Here is a 21,266-nt window from a genome sequence, read left to right as displayed (position 1 = left end):
TGTCGAGATGGCTCAGTTAGAGAGAGAGAGGGCCACATCTGAGCAACAAAGAGGTACTCAGGGGGAGACTCTTAGGCACCATTACATACAACTTTAGACTCTTCTTTGTGGTAATGAGCTTCATAAGGGCAAGTCCCTTGCTCGAGGAAATTAGCCACATTTTAAGTGTTCAATAGCCACTGTAGAGGATGGTGCAGAGATTTATCATTTCCATCATCACAGAAGTTCTATTGGAGTATATTCTTTCCTCACTATATATGGTTGTGTATTTCCAGGAATTTCTGTGTATATTAAAATAAAGGAGAAAAACTTGGTTTACATGTAAAATGGACTTATGTTCTAGGCTCTAATAATTATGAACAGGTTTTTCATCAACCCAAGTATCTGGCAGAACACCTGAAGTTGTGATGAATACAGGGTTATTCTTTGTTCAAATTGTCCCCCGAATTACAGGGAAACTGTAATCTCTGGTTTGATTTCAAATGTCAGCAATATGTTCCCTCTTCCCTCTTAATGATAGCCCAACATGCCTTACATATTTCCAAAGTGCCCCTGGGGTGGTTTCATCACCCCTGAGGCTGCTATTCTAGCGTTTTGGGCTCTAATTGCTTGGACATTTTGACTGTGACTGCTTGTCTCAAATGCAAGATGTAGCTGGTATAAGTTCTAGGATGGTTCTATCAGGAATCCCATAGCCATGACCACAGTGAGAAGTTTGTCTTACAGTAATATCTTGCTGACAGTTCATTTGCGTCTTGGGACTTTTAACCCTTAATGTTTTATTTTCTTAGATGCTACTTCTTAGCTATCTAATATCACTTTCTCAGAATATAGGATTCCTTCTTAACTGAAAATGCATTGGAATATTGATTATTAGTAACTCTCAACTCGCATGACAAGAGAATATCAAAAGATTGAATTTATGTTTAGAAACTGGTGTGGACAACCTAGTAAATGTCTCATATATTTGGTCTTTGTAATTAGCCAAGTGGATATTTAAGGTCAAGAAACTTACATTTTAAATTTCATGTGAAATTTGCCTGCATAGGTACAAAAAGGAATTTGTTATTCACTCATGTTCTTCTTATTCAATTAATTAAGTCCTTATTAAATACTAGGCACTGTGCTACTGGGAAACAATGATGAATAAAACATGGATCCCACCTTCAAGTTATTTATAATCTAGTGGAAAAGACAGAGAAACAATTAATTATGAAACAGTAGGTAAGTGCGATAGCACAAAGATGCAAGAGGCATATGGGAACAAAAAGAAGTGCTGTCTAAAGAGAGAATTTGTGCATTTGTGTGTGTGTGCGTGCTGTGGATGGCTTGTTAGGAAATTCACAAATGACTTCTTGGAGAAGGTGATGCTTATGCTGAGTTTTAAAGGGAAATGCATAGGGATGGGTGGGGTTGGGAGGCTTCTCAGGTAGGGGGGTCAGTGGTGCAAAAACAAAGGGACTTGAAACAATGTGGTCAGTAAGGAGAACTCTATGAATTACAGTGTCACTGAAACATCAATTTTGAGAGATGCAACTACAGAGGTAGGCTGTGGGCATGATTCTGAATGCATGGATCTGCTTCTGAGTGCAGTGAGGAAACTAGGTGTTTTATGTGTGGAATGGCATGACTAGACCTAACATTTTACTGTGATAGCAGAGTGAAAGGTTAATTTGGAAGGGGGACAAAATTAGAGAGAAGTTACCACATTTTCACTTACTGAAACTAAATATGATTATTTGTGCCAAATGTTTAAGTGAAAAATTTACCCATATTAACATTACTCTTTTGATTATTGAAAATAACCAAAATGAAGTTAGTTGTTCATGAGAATATTCCCAGTCTATACATTTCAGTCTTCTTGTTTACCATCATGACCTTTTTTTGATTAGGAGCTTAAGACTGTTTTTGGTAAATAGTTACATAGTCAACAAGGCACATTGGTTTACTATAACATTCTTTTCCTAAAAATTAAATTGACATAGTATTTTGGTTTGAAAATAATGTTGGCATGACCAAAGCCAAAACATCTTTATTTACCTAAAATGATACTTAGTCTTCTTAGATTCAAAGTGATCATAAACTTAAATGAATATAGAATTTATATTTTTAGAGCTATTGCTTTTGTTTTAATATTTGGTCTTTTTTTGTCAGATGGACTAATCTATATTTGATATTTTAGATGTATGTTTTAAAAAATGTCACCTGATAAGTACTGAAAATAAAAGGTAGAATAATATAATGGCTGATTAATACTTTTGCAATTTTTAATACTGGATTTATTAATTTAAGTGAATTACATATGCTGCTTGAGTATGACATGTAGCTACAAAATTAACTACCACTGTATTTCTGGCAGTGTCCCTGGTTTAGTTCCATTATTGAAATTTCTAACATTGTTTTTTTATTAGTATTCAATTTCCTTTTTAACAAAAACTTATATAAGTATTCAAGTATACATAAATGTCTATATCTAATATATAAATAAATGTAGGTATGTACTTATATAAAATTATGTATAATATATATTGCATATAAAAGCTGTTAAATAAGAAAATATATGTACATATTTATGTAGTTATAGATGTTATTTTTATTTCTTCTGCATCATTTGGGAATTAATTGCAGAAATTGTGACACTTTACCCCTCAATTCTTCAGCATATCTCTTTTAAGAACAAGCTTATTGTCTTACATTAACAGAAGATGATATTTAACCTCAATTCCCTTTTTAAATCTAATAATAATGGAAGATCAATAATTTGCAGATACCATGCTATTTCTTCCATAGTTATTTTGACTTTGGACATACATTTCTCTGAAATTTGAGAGAATTATGAAAATTTAATATTTAGCATTTATAATTGATATGTAAGATTTTATTTTAAATTTTATCTAAAATAAATAATTTACTCCTTGTTCAAAAGGCAAAACTAAAAATACATAAAGTTATACAGTTGTTACTGTCAGAAAACATGGACTTCAATGGTCAGGCCCACTTGATCCTGCATCAAGCAAAGAAACAAGTGAGAAGTTGAGTTTACTGAAGATGCATCAACAAGAAACTAAAGGGGAAAAAAAAAAACTTTCCAAGACAAGTGTAGAGTGAGAAGAGTGGTTTCACGTTTTATAATCCCAAACAGATAAAGAAAAGGCCAGGATCCAAGAGAAAGCAGAAGGAAAAAAAATAGAAAAGGAAAAGCTCTTTGGTCAACATGTTGTGTTATCTTGAAGTCCTCCCTTCAACCATGCCGGTTTTTTTTTTTAATACATTGTTTTTATTGTGAAATTTAACGTCTGTACATAACAGCGATAACTTTCAAAGTATGATTTAACAAGTAGTTAGAGAGCAAATTTCAAAGAATGTTATGGATTACAGTTCCACCATTTCAGTTATCTCCTAGCTATTTTTAGATGCTAGCGTTAGCATCTAAAAAAATATATTTATATACAGATTCAATATCTGTAATCCTCTGTTAAATACTATCCTGTCTGTTGCTATCTTTTCCTCTCATTTAATCACTTTCTCAATCTTTATGGGTATCTAAGCAGTGACCACTCTAACTTGTTTTTCGAGAAGATGGTGCTGGTTATCAGACCATATGGTAATGTCCCTTGCATTCTCCTGCAGGCAATGCTGGGAGAGTTCCTGGGAACAGCGAGTAAATTTTTTGTTGTTGTTGACATTAGATTAGCAGCAAGCTATTTCAACAAAGGCTTTTTTATGCTTAGAATAACTCAAAACTGCTTGAGTGAAGTGATCATAATAAATGGCTTTTAGCTACTGAAGACTATACTAAGCACTATCGAGCTAAAGAATTATAGTGCGTATTTTTTTACCTATCCAGCCATCACAATGAAACAGATCCTTCACACCCCTGTCTTCCATCTGCCAATTCCTATTAAATAACTGGTTTCTAATCTATCTTTCCAGAGTTTAACCATAAACATGCAAATATCAATGCATTTTACTCTCTCTTTTTTAAATCAAAAATATCATACTAATATATATATAAATATATTCTTATGTACCTTCCTTTTTTCATTTAATATATTTTGGAGAACTTTCTATATGTTTTAATAGCTACATAATATTATGAGGTATGGATCTACCACAATTTATTCAACCACTTCCGTATTTATATATATTTAGGTTATTTTCAATTTGAAACATTATATGTAGCTACAACATTAACTACCACTGTATTTCTGGCAGTGTCCCTGGTTTAGTTCCATTACTGAAATTTAATAATGTTGTTATTACTAATACTATTATAATGACTAATGTGTACATGTGTCATTTTGCAGATGTGCAAATACCTCTATGAAATAAAGTCCCAGAAGTGGAATGACTAGGTTACAGGGAATACACATTTATTATTTTGATACTGTATTTCATTAAATCTAGATAACATTTATTGCAAGAAGCAACATTATTTTATGGCCCATTAAAAATACTGCAATTATAATTTTATGATGTTATTAATTGTAAGATGCATCATGATTACAAAAATTGTAAAAAAATAAAAAATACACCTCTTAGAAAGAAATAAACACAGTAGTTATTGCTAAATTGCACTCTCTGAGATTTCTACCAACTATATTCTTACTAGCTCTGTATGAGAGTGCTTGTTTCCTCATCTCATTGCCAATAGGACGTATATATCAAACTTGAATTTTTTCCCAATCTGATAGGTGAGAAATGGCATGTTAGTATACTTCTAATTCGCATTTTGCTTATTGTTAGATAGAGCATTTTAAAAATATGTTTGAGAACTGTTTGTACAGTCTTAACTGTGAATTGTCTGTTCATATCCTTTATCCATTATTCTATCAGTTGTTTATTTACTAATCAATTCCCATGATCATTTTAAAACTATGCAATGGTAAGAAAAGAAGTGGAAAATGCACCTGATAAAGTGGCAATTTTGTGTTTTTCTGTTACTAGACATCTGCTTGGAATAGTGGCAAGTAATAGTGAATTAACATATCAAGCATCTTTTACAAGGAGCCACTTTATCAATGTGTATAGCCACAGAAACATCCCAGTTCTGTTTTTCCTGAAACCAGCGCCTCAGAGTCACGTAGCAAGTCTCACAGGTATACCACCTTGGAGGGAGGCTTTAAAATGCTACCACCAAAGTCTTGATTCTTGTCAATTAATGGATATTCTGTATTCTTTATTTAAAAGTTCAGCAAAATAAATGTTTTCTGATGCTTTTAGACAGCATTTATGGAATCTTTAGCACTTATTCCTTCAATAAATATTTTATTTACTAAGTGGTTTCAACATATCCAGCTTTGTATCTAAAATAGGGAGATAAACAATGAGCAAAACAGACATTTCCATGCCCCCTTGACACAAGTTAATTTTCTTTGAGATGGTTGTACAGAAAATTCTCTGATGAATTTTTAATCGCTAGCAAAGCTAATGTTTATATTTTATGTCTCTTTTTATTAGTTCTACCAAGACTATAGTGTCTAGGTCACCTTGTTACTTTGTCTCTCAAGGCATTAGATACGCTGCTAATGTAAAAAATAAAATTACGATAGAACTGTTATTAACGTTTTAATTTCTTTCCCTCTGAAGAATGTTCGTCATACTTCTATGGAGGTTAAGATCACAGGGCTTAGGACTGTGTTCTGGATTTAAATCCTGATCTCATCTTATCACTAGGGAAGTTACTCAGTTTCTCCAAGCTTCAATTTCCTCTGCTAATAATATCCAGCTTTTTAGGAAGATTGAATAGGTGAATGCATGTAAAGCCCTTTCCTCACATCCCTTAATCCCACCCCCATGTTGAAATGCCCAGCAAATGGTGGCTATTTCAAACTTTATTATTGAGATATATATATAAAACATTTTCCAGTTATGGCCCCTAAATGACCTCTTTCTATGATCTTTTACTGTTATAGTTTTCTTTTTATCATCTTTTCTGAATCATTCCCTTATTTATTCTGCCTTTATTTTTGTTGTTGTTGATTATGATGGTGTTTTGTGTTTTTAATTAATGAATTTTTCCTGATTTCCTCTACTTATTTTGCCTTTGGCCTGTTATGGTTTCTTAGAAGAATAAGCCTTGTAGCATTAATTTTTCTTCAATATGTTCTGCTTGCAGACGGAAGATCTTGCCAGAAGACTGGGAGCCCTGCTTCCATGATGACCACAACTGTGGTCATTGCCGGCTGTTTTGGCTGTGAAAGCCATGCCATGGTAATGCATGGGAGATATTTTGAATACTAGGTCAGATAGAATGATTTTTCATTGTTTTCCCAAGCACTAAACAGTATAGAAGCAGCTGCAAATGATGTCTTGAACAATCCAAGAAGGTGATAGGAATATTAATCTCAACTTCTCCTTGGTGGCAAGCTGATGTCCAGAACTCAGAACCACTTCTGGCAATCAAAGATAAATGTAGATACATTTGTAATAAAATCATTATCAGAGAGGACATGTGATGTCAAAGAAAACAAAGGAACATGGTCTTATCAAGTTATGGCTCTTTAAGTCAATGAATGGACTTGGGGAAGTCATCATTTTTCAATGATGGTTTGATCAACTGAGATGTCAACTATAGTATGATTAAATTCACAGACTCTGGAGTCAGATGGCCTTGGTACAAATACTACTTACTAGCTGTTGGATAAGTTCCTTACCCTCTCTATGCCCCAGTTTCTTTATTTGTAAAATGGAGATGAGTATCTACTTCATGGGCTTATTCTGGGGATTAAATGCATGGAAAATGTTTAAGAAGTACTCAATACAGAGTAAGTAGGTAAGATGACTCTCCCTTTAGGCTGCCATTTAGTAGGGTTCAAGAGAGTGTCTAGACCTGGAATAAAACCACCCTCTGCAGCCTCACATTCAAGGCTCAAGAAATCACCTGCATCCTCAGAGTAGACTGCCCTTCTAGGGACTCCTCTCTCCATCAGTAGGAGCCAGAAGCCTCTGAACACTTCCTGTTTCTGGCAAGATACCCATGTACCTCCTTTCTCTCTACACTCATAGCCTCTCAACTACGTTGTGCTTTTGGTACATCAGAAATAATGTCATGATGCCCTTCATCATTGGTCATATGCTTTCTGGAATCTCTCTTACTCTGGCCTCTAATTCCATAAGACACTAGACATAGTGTTTTCTTTCCTCATGTTCCTTTACCCCACCCCATTTGTTGAAATATTAAACTTATATGTGGATCATCAGTAAAATCCTCTTTATCTTCAACTGCATCTGTGAACTTTCTCTTATTTTTATTCTCTAACCAAAGCATGGCTCCACCCGGATAATACTTGCGTCTCTGCAGCCTTTTCAAACAAGCCTGTTTTGTTTCCCAAACACTTCATACCATGGGACCTGGCATTTTAAGGGCATTCTCCCTCTCTTCTTCATATAATCTGTTATTTCTCATGATGTCATTTTAGCAATTCCCAGGTTGCTACCCTTCATTCCAATTACCTATTAGATTACTCATTTCTCATCCAACACCATCATAATTTTTGGTAATTTCAACTTTCACTTAGATAATTGTTCATATGCTCAAGTGCCATTAAGTTCCATGACCTCCTTTCCCCCATCGATCTTGTCCTTCATCTTTCCTTAGCCACTCATTCCCTTATCTTATCCTTGATCTTAGCATTATCCCCTACTAGAAACTCACTAAAATCTCAATTTCATGCATCCTACTTTGCAGTCACTACCTTCTCTTTTCCCCCACTCCAAAATCATTTTACCTGACAGACCAACAATCCACTGACCCTAATTTCTGTAAACTTTTTTCTTCCTGTTCACTCTGCTTAAATTCCATGACTATTCATTATCACAACCTTGTTGCATAGATCCGAAACTTCTTCACCCTTTCCAGTGTATCTATGCCCTAGATCCCATCCCCTCTCACCTACTCGAGGTTATTTCCCCAGAAATTTTCCTTTATTCTACCAAATCATCATGTTTTCCATCTCTACTGGACCATTCTCATCAGCATATAAATGTGCTTTAATTTCTCCAATTAAAAAAAAAGTTTTTAGATTCCAATCACTCCCTAGCCTCTCCCCAACTACTATCTCAATTCTCTCCTTCCCTTTAGAGAAAAACTTGTTTACGAAGTTTTCTATACTTTATATCTCCAATTTTCCCCTCTCATTCTTTCTTGAACCCAGTCTCATCAAGTATCTTTCTCCAGCACTCTGCAGAAACAGCTCTCAATGAGGTCAACCAATGACTTCCACATTGCTAAGATGACATCAATTCTCAACCCTCCTCTGTCTTGACATTTTGCATCATTTGAAACAGTTGATCAATCTCTCCTGTTTAAAACACTTTTCTTCCTTAACAACAAGCTTTTCTGTTTTTTCTGCTCCCTTTCTGGCAGCTCCTTCTTCATTTTCCTTGCTAATTCCTTGTTTCCTCCCAGACTTCTAAATGTTGTAGTGCCTCAGGATTCAGTCCTTGAATTTCTTTTTCCCTGTCTCTACCCCTTCTCTAGGTAATGTCATTCAGTTTCATGACTCTAAACACTGTTTATTTGGCAATGACTTCTAACTGTATATATGCAGCTCTGACCACTCCTCACCTCCAGAATTTTGATATGACATGTGGATATCTATAGACATCTCAAATTTAACATATAAACCAGTTCTTGATATTTGCCCCTAAACCATTCCCATTGTTGTCTTCACCATAAATTGTAATTCCATGTGTTTAAGTGCTCAGGACAAAGATTTTGGTGTCATCTTTGACTTCTTACTACTCCTCCTATCCCATCATCCAGTCTGTCAGCAAATTCTATTGGCTCTATCCTCAAAATAGATCCAGAATTCAAACACTTCCCCTCCCTTTCTTGTTTGGATTACTGCAATAGCTTTCTAACAGCCCCCTTACCTCTCTGCCTTTGCTCCCCTGCAATCTAGTCTAACATAGCAACCCAGGGAATCCTGTTTAATTGCAAGGTAGAGCACCTCACACTGATCTAAAAGTCAGTGTGATCTTATCATGCTTTCTCTCAATTCTCAGGACTTCTTTTCTTCTCTGCCTTCATCTCCACTACTACTCCTAGTTCACTTCATTGCAGAGTCTTCCCTAAGTGACTAAAATATCACTGTTCTGATTTGCTAATGCTGCAGTTATGCAAAATACCAGAAATGGATTGGCTTTTATAGAGGGGGATTATTTGGCTACAAATTTACAGTCTGAAGGCCATGAAAATATCTAAATTAAGGCATCAAAACAAGTATACCTTTACTGAAAGAAGGCCAATGGCATCTGGGAAACCTCTGTTAGCTGGGAAGGCACGTGGCTGGCGTCTGCTTGCTTACAGGTTGCATTTCAAAATGGTCTTCTCCAAAATGTCGGCATCAGCTTTCAATGGCCGTCTTCAAAATATGTCTCTAAGCTGCAGCAGCCAGAGCTCCTTCTGTCTTGTGAGTTCTTACAGGACTCCAGTGATTTAACTGAGACCCACGCTGAATGGGTGGGGTAACACCTCCATGGAAATAATCTAATCAAAGTTATTAACCACAGTGGGTGGGTCACATCTCCATGGAAATGTCCAATCAAATGTTTCACCCATAGTTGTTTGAGTCACATCTCCATGGAAACACTCAATCAAAGGATTCCAACCCAGTCAATACTAATATGTCTGCCCCCACAAGACTGCATCAAAGAACATGGCATTTTTGGGGACATAATACATCCAAACTGGCATAGTCACCTTCTCAGTAAGAGCTTCCCTACCCATCCCACCTAAATTTCAACCCTTTCCCAACATTCCGTATACCCCTTCCCTATTTTATTTTTTCTCTGTAGCAGTGTATTCATAGTTGTATTAGTTAGGGTTCTTCAGGGAAACAGAATCAACAAGAGATATCTATAAATAAAAGATTTTATAAAAGTGTCTCATGCAACCGTGCATATGCACAAGTCCAAATTCTGTAAGGCAGACAGCGAACTGGCAACTCTGATGAAGGTGTTTGCTGAACTCCTCAGGAAATGCTTTGCTGGTTAACTGAAGAAGAAGTGAAGGACTCTAACTTTCTCACTTAAAAGTCTTCAACTCATTGGATTAAATCCAGGTGATTGAATTCTCTCATTGCGAAGAAACATCCTTTGTTGATGTAATCAGTCACAGCTACAGCCAATTGTTTGATGATTTAATAATAAACCAGCCTTTTGGTTGCTTAACCAGCCACAAATGTCCTTGTAGTAATGGTTAGGCCAGTGCTTGCTTGACCAGACACCTGGACACCATCACCTGGCCAAGTTGACACATGAACCTAACCATCACAAGCAGCAACAATTATCTAGCATACTTATTTTTACTTTCTGTCTCCATAGAGACAGAATTTCTTATAAATGGAATCATTTATGTGGTTTCTTGTAACTGACTTTTTCACTTAGCATAATGTTTCCAAGATTCATCCATTTTGTAGACATATTAGTATTTGATTCCTTTGTAATGCCAAATAATATTCCATTGTTTGGATACACCACATTGTTTGGATACAAACACATTGTGTTTACCCATTTTTTAGATGATGGCTATTTGGGCTGTTTTCACCTTTTGGCTAGTAAGAACAATGCTGCCATAAACATGTGTGTGTGAGTTTTTGTGTGAACATATGTTTTTATTTCTATATACATAGATACATACTTAATAGTGGAATTGCCGGGTCATATGGTGTGATGGTCAAGAAAACACTGGCCTAGCATTTGCTTTGAGGAAGTTTGTGGCTGGTTAATATACCAACAGGCTGGTTTATTAAATAATTAGTCAATTGATTGGTGACTGATGACTCACCAAAGAGCATGTTTTCCACAATGAGAGAATGCAATTAGATGAATTTAATCCAATTAATCAGTTGAAGATTTATAAGCAAGACAAATAGAGGACCTTCACTTCTTTGGCTGCCCAGTAAAGTGTTTCCTGAGGAGTTCATCAAAGTTGCTGGTTCGTTTCCTGAGGAGTTCATAGAACACATTCGTCGAAGATCCCAGTTCATTTCCTGAGGAGTTCGTCGAAGTTGCCAGTTTGTTTCCTGAGGAGTTCATCAGACATCTTCCTTGGAGTTGGCAGTTTGCTGACTGCTCTACAGAATTTGGACTCATGCATACCCACAGTTGCATGAGTTACTTTTATAGTCATAGACACCTCTCATTGATTCTGTCTCCCTAGAAAACCCTAACTAATACAACTTGGTACTGGGAGTGGTTCTCAAGAAACAGAATCTTAAAATGGGCTTTTACAATTTGTTTTCTACTCTGATTAGATTCAAAGTCACTAATGACTTTATTTCCAATAATCAAGAGGGCACTGACAGTCCATGGCATGAGCTGGCAAAGGAGATACGCAAAATAGCACCATTGGATTCTCCTAACCATACTGTAGTACGAAGCAAGGCTCTGGGTGACAGTGTTTTCGACACCTTCACAGAGATTTGCAGAATTAAAAGGTATAATGATGTTGGCTGGCTGCCCTTAGATACTTTGGATAAAGTTGTAAGAGAAAGGGACTAGCTAAAGGCTTCAAATTCAAAACTTAAACACTGTATGACAGATGTAAAGGTTTCTATGTGTGCCCTGAAAGAAAATCTTATTTCCTGTGCTCACAGACTTGAGGTTTCTGAAAACCAGACACAGACTCTCATTGCGCGAGTAGCAGATTTACAATGTAAACTAAAATCTCAACCTCTCAGGGTGTCTGCTGTTAAAGTAAAGGCATTGATTGGAAAAGAATGGGATCCAGAAACTTGGGATGGGGACATATGGATTGATAATAATGGCAGTGAGGACATTGGAACCCTGGATTCTGCTGAGTCATTATTAGATTTACCTGTAGAGGGATGTCCTGAGAAAACAGCTTCCCCACCTCCTGTCTGCCCTAAGGAACCTGCCATCCAACCCCCACCTAAAGAGATTAACCCTTAAGTGCCTGCTAATCCTATAATCACTTCCCCTGAGAAGCAGCCCTCACTTCTCTGTCTGGAGAGATTAATTCTATTTTAAGAGATGAAAATGCAACAGAATGTCCTGACGTAAATGGCTTGAGGGATAATTCTAACTCTTTTCATGACACACCCAAACCACCAGTCTTTCCTTCAAAACCTATAGCTAGACTAAAGTCCCAACAGGCCCCGAAGGGTGAGGGACAAAGTGTGACCCATGAAGAAGTATGCTATACTCCAAAAGAACTGTATGAGTTTTCCAGCAGACAGAAACCAGGGGAATATGTGTAGGAATGGATATTAAGGGTGTGGGATAATGGTGGAAGGAATATAAGGTTGGATCAGGCTGAATTTACTGATGTGGGCCCACTAAGCAGAGATTCTGCATTCAGTGTTGTAGCTTGAGGGGTTAGAAAGGGTGTTAACAGTTTGTTTGGGTGATTGGCTAAAAATGTAACAAAAGGTGGCTGGCATTGCCAGAGGTTGAAATGCCAGAACTGCCCTGGTACAATGTGGAGGAGGTGATTCAAAGGCTTAGAGAGATTGGAATGTTAGAGTGGATTTATCATGCAAGACCTGCTCTCACGCCCCTGGAATGTCACACCTTTTACCAGGACTGTGAGGAATAAATTTGTGAGACTAGCTCCATCATCCCTGAAGAGCTTTGTAGTTGCCCTTCTCTGTAGATCAGATATTACTGTAGGAACTGCTATCACTGAGCTGGAATCCTTAAACACAATGGGGATAATCAGGTCCCGAGTCGGCAGAAGCCAAGTGGCTGCAGTTAATCGCCACAGACAAGGTGGGCATGGCTACCATAATGGAAAACAGGCTCAAAGCAGCAATCAAAATAATATGACTCTCAGAGACTTATGCCATTGGCTAGTGGATCATGGATTACCAAGTAGTAAAATAGATGGGCAATTGACTAAATTCTTGTTTGAACTACATAGGCAGAAGAATTCTAGGTCACGTGAACAAAAGTCTCCCATGAATAACAAAAACAGAGAGTCATGGCCCCTGAATCAATTCCCAGACTTTAGATAGTTTACAGATCCAGAGCCCCTTGAATGAAGGGAAGGCCAGGTACCCTTGGGGAAGGACTGTTACACTACCAAAAATTTATACTGTTAATTTTCTTCCCAGCCTTCCCCAGGGGTCCTACAGTCTTTTACCAGGGTAATTGTGCATTGGGGAAAAGGAAATGATCAGATATTTTGTGGATTATTAGACACTGGTTCAGAAGTGACATTAATTCCCAGAGACCCAAAACGTCACTCTTGTCCACCAGAGTTGGGGCTTATGGAGGTCACGTGATTGATGGAGTTTTAGCTCAGGTCCATCTCACAGTGGGTCCAGTCGGTCCCTGGACCCATTCTGTGGTTATTTCCCCAGTGCCAGAATGCATAATTGGAATAGACATACTCAGCAACTTGCAGAATCCTCACATTGGTTCCCTGACTCATGGAGCGGGGACTATTATAGTGGGAAAGGCCAAGTGGAAGCCACTAAAACTGCCCCTGCCTAGCAAAATAGTAAACCAGAAGCAATGCCAGATTCCTGGAGGGATTGCAGCGATTAATGCCACTCTTAAGGACTTGAAGGATGCAGGGGTGGTGATTCCCACCACATCCCCATTCAACTCTCCTATTTGGCCTGTGCAGAAAACAGATGGGTCTTGGAGGATGACTGTGGATTATTGTAAGCTTAACCAGGTGGTGACTCCAATTGCAGCTGCTGTTCCAGATGTGGTACCATTGCTTGAGCAAATCAACACATCCTCTGGTACCTGTTATACAGCTATTGATTTGGCAAATGCTTTTTTCTCAATTGCTGTCAGTAAGGATCACCAGAAACAGTTTGCATTCAGCTGGCAAGGCCAGCAGTTTACATTCACTGTGCTACCTCAGGGTTATATCAACTCTCCAGCCCTATGTCATAATATTATCCGCATGGAACTTGATTTTTTCTCCCTCCCACAAGACATCACACTGGTCCATTATATTGATGATATCATGTTGATTGGACCTAGTGAGCAAGAAGTAGCAACTACTCTAGATTTGCTGGTAAGGTATTTGCGTGGCAGAGGATGGGAGATAAATCCAACAAAAATACAGGGGCCTTCCACCTCAGTAAAATTTCTAGGTGTCCAGTGGTGTAGGGCCTGTCGAGATATTCCTTCTAAGGTTAAGGATAAGCTGTTGTATCTGGCCCCTCCTATGACCAAAAAAGAGGCACAATGCTTAGTTGGCCTCCTTGGATTTTGGAGACAACATATTCCTCAGTTAGGTGTGCTACTCCAGTCCATTTACTGAGTGACCAGAAAAGCTTCTAGTTTTGAGTGGGGAACAGAACAAGATGAGGCTCTGCAACAGGTCCAGGCTGCAGTAAAGCTGCTCTGCCACGTGAACCATATGATCCAGCTGACCCAATGGTGCTGGAAGTGTCAGTGGCAAATAGGGATGCTGTTTAGACCCTTTGGCAGGCTCCTATAGGAGAATCATAATGCAGGCCCTTAGGATTTTGGAGTAAAGCTTTACCATCCTCTGTAGATAACTACTCTCCATTTGAGAAACAGCTGTTGGCCTGCTATTGGGCCTTGGTAGAGATAGAATGCTTAACCATGGGTCACCAAGTAACCGTGGGACCTAAGTTATCTATCATGAGCTGGGTATTGTCTGACCCACCAAGCCATAAAGTTGGGCATGCACAGCAGCACTCCATCATAAAATGGAAATGGTATATACGAGATAAAGCATGAGCAGGTCCTGAAGGTACAAGTTACATGAGGAAGTGGCCCAAATGCCCATGGCCCCCACTCCTTCCACCTTACCTTCTCTTTCCAAGCCCACAGCTATGGCATCTTGGGGAGTTCCTTACAATCAGTTGAGTGAAGAAGAGAAAACTCGGGCCTGGTTTACAGATGGTTCTGCACGATATGCAGGCACCATCAGAAAGTGGACAGCTGCAGCACTGAAGCCCCTTTCTGGGATGTCCATGAAGGACAGTGGTGAGGGGAAATCCTCCCAGTGGGCAGAACTTTGAGCAGTGCACCCGGTTGTTCACTTTGCTTGGAAGGAGAACTGGCCAGAGGTGCGTTTGTATACTGATTCCTGAGCTGTTGCTAATGGTTTGGCTGGATGGTCAAGGACTTGGAAGAAACATGATTGGAAGATTGATGACAAAGAAGTCTGGGGAAGGGGTATGTGAATAGACCTTTCTGAGTGGGCAAACAACATGAAGATATTTGTGTCCCATGTGAATGCTCATCAGAGGGTGACTTCAGCAGAAGAAGATTTTAATAACCAAGTGGATAAAATGACCTGTTTGGTGGATACCAATAAGCATCTTTCCCCAGAAACTCCTGTCATTGCCCAATGGGCTCATCAAAAAAGTGGTCATGGTGGTAGGGATGGAGGTTATGCATGGGCTCAGCAACATAGACTTCCACTCACCAAGGCTGACCTGGCCACAGCCACTGCTGAGTATCCAATCTGCCAGCAGCAGAGACCCACCCTCAGTCCCCGATATGGCACCATTCCCCGAGGTGATCAGCCTGCTACCTGGTGGCAGGTTGATTACATTGGACCACTTCCATCATGGAAGGGGCAGTGATTTGTTCTTACTGGAATAGACACATACTCTGGATGTGGATTTGCTTTCCCTGCACAACATGCTTCTGCCAAAACTACCATCAGTGGACTTACAGAATGCCTTATCCATCATCATGGTATTCCACATAGCATTGCTTCAGACCAAGGAACCCACTTCCCAGCAAATGAAGTGAGGGAATGGGCACATGCTCATGGAATTCTGTGGTCTTACCATGTTCCCCATCATCCGAGGGCAGCTGGGTTGATAGAACAGTGGAATGGCCTGTTGAAGACTCAATTACAGTGCCAACTAGGTGGCAATATCTTGCAGTGTTGGAGCAGTGTTCTCTAGGAGGCTGTGTATGCTCTGAATCAGCGTCCACTCTATGGTGCTGTTTCTCCCATAGCCAGGATTCATGAGTCCAGGAATGAAGGGGTAGAAACAGGAGAGGCACCACTCACTATCACTCCTAGTGATCCACTAGGTAAATTTTTGCTTCTTGTCCCTGCAAGCTTAAGGTCTGCTGGTCTACAAGTCTTGGTTCCAAAAGGAGGAGTGCTTCCACCAGGAAACACAACAATAATTCCATTGAACTGGAAGTTAAGACTGCCACCTGGCCACTTTGGTCTTCTCATGCCTCTGAATCAACAGGCAAGGAAAGAGATTACTGTACTGACTGGGGTGATTGATCCTATCAAGGGGAAATAGCACTGCAACTACACAATGAAAGTAAAGAAGAGTTTTCCTGGATGCAGGAGATCCCTTAGGGCATCTCTTAGTACTACCATGCCCTGTGATTAAAGTCAATGGATAACAGCAACAACCTGATCCAGGCAGGACTACCAATGGCCAAGAAATGTCAGGAATGAAGGTTTGGGTCACCCCACTAGGCAAAGAACCATGGCCAGCTGAAGTGCTTGCTGAGGGTAAAGGGAACATGGAATGGGTAGTGGAAGAAGTTAGTGATAAATATGAACTATGGCCACTTGACCAGTTACAGAAATGAGGACTATGATGGCATGAATATTTCCTCTTTGTTTTGTTATGATTATGTTTGTATTTGTCTGTAAAGCAAATATTTTTGCTTTCTTCTCTGTCTTATCCTCTTATCATATGGCATAACCCATACTGTTCATCTTGCTGTATTTAAGCTAGAGGAAATTAATTTTAAGAGCTAACGTCACCCAAGGACTTGCACCCTATTCTGGAGAGATTTAGTGTGTTTCCAGTTGTATGCTGCACAGTGGAATATTGTTAGGCAAAATATATGTCTGTTATTGTTATCTACTTAGAGATAAAGTCTGGTTTAGGTGATGTGTATAACTGCCAAGTTGACAAGGGGTGGCCTGTGATGGTTAGGTTCATGTGTCAGCTTGGCCAGGTGATAGTACCCAGATGTCTGGTCAAACACTGACCTAACAATTGCTGAGAGGATGTTTGTGGCTGGTTAATAAACCAACAGGCTGGTTTATTAAATCAGCAGTCAATTGACCGCAGCTGTGACTGATGACTCACCAAAGGGCGTGTCTTCCACAATGAGAGAATGCAATTGGCTGGATTTACTCCAATTAATCAGTTGAGAACTTGTAAGTGAGACAAATAGAGGACCTTCACTTCTTCTTTGGCTGCTCAAAAAAGCATTTCCTGAGGAGTTCATCGGACATCTTCCTTGGAGTTGACAGTTTGCTGACTGCTCTACAGAATTTGGACTTGTGTATACCCACAGTTGCGTGAGTCGCTTTTATAAATTTTATAGTCATAGACACCTCTCATTGATTCTGCTTCCCTAGAGAACCCAAACTAATATATATGGTAATACTCTATGTTTAACATTTTGAGGAAACATTTTCCAAAGTGATAGCAGCATTCTTCAAAACAACTGTCACCATGTCTATTAAACATTATACCGTAGGCTCTAGCCAGAGCAATTAGGCAAGATAAAGAAATAAAAGGCATCCAGATGGGCAAGGGTGAAGTAAGACTATCTCTTTTCATAGATGACATGACCTTGTATATAGAAAATTCAAAGGAATCCACTAAAAAACATTAGAATCAATAAACAAGTTCAGTGGTGTTGAAGAATATAAGATCAATATGCAAAAATCAATTGTACTCCTATACAAAATCAATGAACAATTCAAAAATGAAATTAATGAAACAATTCCAATTAAATAGCATTAAAAAGAACAAAAAATTGTAAATGAATTTAACAAAAGAAATACAAGAGTTATACACTGAAGAATACAACATGTTTAAATTTTAAAATTCCTAAGTAAATGAAGATATCTCATGTTCATTCATTGGCAGACTTAATATTATTAAGATGACATTAAAATCCAAATTTATTTACAGATTCAGTACAATCTATAGCAAAATCTGAGCTACTTTTTCTGGCAGAAACTGCCAAAAGATCCCAAAATTCATATGGAGATTCGAGGGACAAATGTTTGGCCTTCCTTGGGTACAGTTTTAATTGACTGCTTTTTCATCTGTGTATGGGGTATATGAACTGTTTCTTTGTATGTCTCTTAAATTTTTTGTTAAAAGCTAGGCATTTAAAATAATATAATAAAGCAGCTCTTGAAAAGAGATTCTCCCACCCCTACCCTAGTGTTTATTCCTTTTGCTCTGTCATTTGCTGTTAGTGATGTTCCATAACTTGCTGTAAAGTCTGAATTCTTTGTCATAAGTGGCCACTCAAGTCTTTGCTCCATTAGGTTAATGGTCAGCTAATGATTGTATAAAAATTTACTTAAATGTTTTTGTTGTTTGCCAGGACTGCTATGACAAATACCACAGACACTTTGGCTTAAACAGCAGGAATTTATTGTCTCATGGTTTTGGAGGCTGGAAGTCCAAAACAAAGGTCAGGACCAGCCGTATTTCTCCCAGAGTCTGTAGCACTCTGGTTCTGGCTTCAGTCCTTGGGGTTCCTTGGCTTACACCTCTGCCTCTGTCACCTGGTGATGTGCCTCATTCTCTGGCTTCTCCTTCTATTATTTACTTCTATGTCCAATTTCCTTTGTGTATAAGGAATTCAGCCATATTGGATTAAGACCTGCCCTTTTTCAGGGTGACCACACTTTAATTAATAACGTTTTCATAGGTCCTATTACAACTGGGTTCACATCCACAGGACCTAGGGTTAGGACTTGAGCATGCCTTTTGTGGGAGACACGATTCAATGCCCAAGACATGTTCAGAACCAATAAGTCTCCAATCTTTTGCTGAGAGGTTCTTTGTGTGTAACTGTTCTGGTAGTTTACAACTCTGCCTTAGACATCACTTCCTGCTTCCACAGGGTCTCAGGTCAGCAAGAGGTAATATTTTGGACCTTCTGGGGTCTTTTCTGGGCATGTGCATGCCCCGGCATCAGTGGGTGACCTTCTAAATCTCCAAGAATATGATGGTGCTGCTAAAACCCTCTATGGATATCTCCTACCCTGGACTTCCTTTTAAAGTGTTTTGGTCAGCCTTTTGTTTGTGCCATTTGGTATTGCATCCTCAGGCAGTTATGGTGTTAAAATAATTGTCACTGATTCTTTTCAATAAATGCCTTGGGGATAAAGCTTTTCTCCCCATGGAGGCTCTGAGTTAGGTCAAATAAAGACAAGCCCTGTGAATGAGACTTTCCCAGGGGGATACCAGATAGGCCAAGTAGTCACAATTCTCTGGGAATGGGACTTCTGGGGGGACCTCAAATCCCTTCTACCCCTCCAATAGTGGCTGGGCTGCTGTTTTTCACGGCTACTGAAGTTCTGAGGCTGCTAGTTTTCAAATTTGGGGAGAAAGGAATTGGAATAGGGCAAGTTAAAAAGTACAAAGCTCATTATTCTTACTGAGGTCAGCCATTTTTTTCTTGATTAAATGCTCCTAAGATTGTTGCAATCCTTTTGTTAATTTTGAAAGTTTTGATTTTTTTTTTTTTTTTTTTTTTTTTAGTATTTTCATTGCTTGTATGCAGGAGTGGATTTTCAGAACTTCTAAACTCCACCATTGTGAAGAGCTTCTAGCTAGTATTCTTATATAATACTATATACACAATAATGATAAACATGCCATTTTGCAGATTTGTAAAGTACAGATTAGAGTGCATGTTTATGAAAGGTACATGTGAAATGACGCATTTTGGAAATGTGATTATTTTCTGCTAGCCTCTTGATTAAAGTTGGCATGACACCAAGATCAAGGTGACATTTCATTAGTGGTAACAAGCTAACTTGGTTTTTTCTCATTTTTGAACTCAGAGGTAGGGAAACCAGTAGGAAGCTAGTTGCCTTGAAATTTGCTTAATGTTCTGACCTTAGAGCATTTTGTCAGGCATATTTTGTATGCAGTGAATAACCTTGATGCTTATCAGCTATCCAGTGCGTTCCTCAGAACATTAGTCTCAGGATATGCTCCAATAAAAAAGGGTTCTGTTCTCAAATGAGTTTGGGTTATATTTATACTCTACCCCATGTAGACTACCATAAAATACATTAAATATTAAAGACTCCAACAAGTCATATAGTGAAGAAAGCTGTTAAACTTTGTTGAAACCCAAGACTCCCAAGCTTAAAAATATTAGCTACCATTTGTTGAGTAGCTACTATGTGCCAGCTACAGGGTTGAGTGCTTTACATCTCCTTCAAATCATTCAGGTAGAGGCTAGTACTATTTCCTATTATAAAACTGAAATAAAAACACATAAACAGTCACAGGCAAAAGAATCTTTGTCTCTCTTCTATGTTTCACATCAGCTTTTAAATATTTATTCAAGTCTCTTGCTTTTATAATAGTTTCAGTCATAATACATATTCTTTGCTTCTTGGATTAGTTGATCATTTATAATCACCTTATTTACATAATTATTTACATAATTCCTTAGCATTTAGAAATGCTTTTTACCTCCGGTGTGGGAGAGCCTTTGCTCCTGAATTCTTATTCCTATGGCTAAGTGCAAGGGCTGCTCTTGTAGATGGGAGATACCCCTTGGCTTACCTTCTGGAAGGAGATGAAAGTATCTATGTGGATGAATCCAAGTGAAAGGACCTTGAGAAACAGTAAGTTTTGAGGTATCTACTGTTACCTTCTTAAACATACTTTGACATCCATCCAGTGTAATATTGTGACCGTATTAAAATAAAATTTCACAGACTCATCACAGAAATATTGGATATGATTCTTTCTTCTTCTTCTTTTTCTTAAATTATTAGGTAAAGTCCTTTAAAATAACTTACATGTAGGAATTTATATAAGATGATTTTTAATTTTGTCATTTAATTTGTTCTGAAGATGAAGTTATTTAAATCAAAGCCTTCTAGATCAGGTCCTACCAGTTGGAGCTCTATAGATGTTGTCAAACTTTCTCAGTTCACAAAATTCTTAGTATCTCAGTAATTTTGTCATGGTATTCTTAGGCCAAAAGAAATACCTAACAGTTCCACTTATTAGGTAGTTATGTCCAATAACATAATAAATATTTATGTTCTAATAGCTTAACTCTTATTGGGCATGACACAACTTCTTGCACCTTGGAATGAAACTGGACACTGCTCCTATCAAATCCTGTTCCACGTTGATTTTTGCATGGCACTTATTTTTTTATCACAGCTACCATCAGAAACCCAACCTTCTAGAGATAAGATGTCATCAAAAGGAATGTAGTGATCTAATGTTGAAACTGTGAAGTATCTCAGGCTAATAATTAATAATGTCCAACCCATGTCACTGTGTTTTCTCTTGAAAATTTAA

The sequence above is a fragment of the Choloepus didactylus genome, chromosome 2 (assembly GCF_015220235.1).
Source record: "Choloepus didactylus isolate mChoDid1 chromosome 2, mChoDid1.pri, whole genome shotgun sequence".
Taxonomy (NCBI): Eukaryota; Metazoa; Chordata; class Mammalia; order Pilosa; family Megalonychidae; genus Choloepus; species Choloepus didactylus.
Note: the sequence above shows the minus strand (reverse complement) of the source record.